This window comes from Nannospalax galili, unplaced genomic scaffold (genome assembly GCF_000622305.1).
Source record: "Nannospalax galili isolate Female #2095 unplaced genomic scaffold, S.galili_v1.0 scaffold443, whole genome shotgun sequence".
NCBI classification, from domain to species: domain Eukaryota; kingdom Metazoa; phylum Chordata; class Mammalia; order Rodentia; family Spalacidae; genus Nannospalax; species Nannospalax galili.
The window spans coordinates 1,035,248-1,036,671 of NW_008352479.1; positions in this window are offsets into that span (position 1 = coordinate 1,035,248).

Genomic DNA, 1,424 nt, shown 5'->3' on the forward strand with positions numbered 1-1,424 from the left:
AAGGGGGCTGGAGGGGCTACAGAGATGGCTCAGTGGTTAAGAGCACTTGTTTTTGCAGAGCCTGAGGTTCAATTTCCAGCACCTACATGATGCGTAACAACCCTCTGTAATTCCAGTTCCAGGGCATCTGATGCCTTCTTCTGGCCTTTGTGGGTACTGCATTCACATGGTGCATATACATATGTGTAGGCAAAAAAACTCATAAACTAAAAAAAAATAAAAAAAAATTTAAAGTAGGTCTGGGAGCTGGGCATGGTGGCACACACATTTAACCCCAATATTCAGGAGGCAAAGGCAGGCAGATCTCTGTTAGCTCAAGGCCAACCTGGCCTACATAGTGAGTTCCAGGCCTGCTGGGGCTACAGGGAGACCCACCCTATCTCAAAATCTAACCAACCAAACAAACAAATCGGCTGGAGAGATGGCTCAGTGGGTAGGGGGTTTTACAAGTGCCAACCCTGACAACCTGAGTTCAATCCCCAGAACTCACATAGTGGAGGGAGAGAACCCACTCCCACGAGTTTTCCTCTGACCTCCCTCCACATGTATGCTGTGCCACATACACATAAAACACACACACACACACACACACACACACACAAAATAAATGCTTTAAAAAATAGGGCTGGGGAGCTGGTTCAATAGGTAAAGTGCTTGCTGTTCAAGCATGTGGACCTGAGTTCAGATTCCCAGTACCCACATAAAAAGCCAGGCAAGGGGCTGGAGGTATAGCTCAGCAGTTAAGAGCACTGGCTGTTCTTGTAGAGGACCTGGGTTCAATTCCCAGCACCCACATGGCAGCTAACAACTGTCCATAACTCCAGTTCCAGGGGATCTGATGCCCTTTTCTGACCTCTTCAGGCACTGCATGACATGGGTGCACCTACCTACATGCAGGCAATATACTCATACACAAAAATTTATTTAAGACCTGGAGAGATGGCTCAGCTGTCAAGAGCACTGACTGCTCTTGAAGAAGACCCAGGTTAGATTCCCAACACCCACATGGTGGCTAACAGTGGTCTATAACTCCAGTTCCAGGGGATCTGATGCCTTCTTCTGATCTCTGAAGGCATTGCATGACACAGGCGCACTTACACACATGCAGACAATCCACCCATACACATAAAAATAATTGAAAAAAAATTTTTTTAAGTCAGGGAAAGGAGGCATGTGCCTACAATCCCAGTGCTGAGAAACACAGGCAGATCCTCCAAGCTCACTGGTCAGTCAGTCTAGCTGAACTAGAGACCCAGGTGAAGCAAGAGATTCTGTCTCAAATTGTAGAGGGTTGGCTAGATGGCTCAGAGAGTAAAGAGACACTTGTGAGCAAGCCTGGTGACCTGAGTTCAATCCCAGGAACCCACATAAAGATAGAAAGATTGCACATCTAGATCAGTGATACATATTTCTCTTCCCTTCTC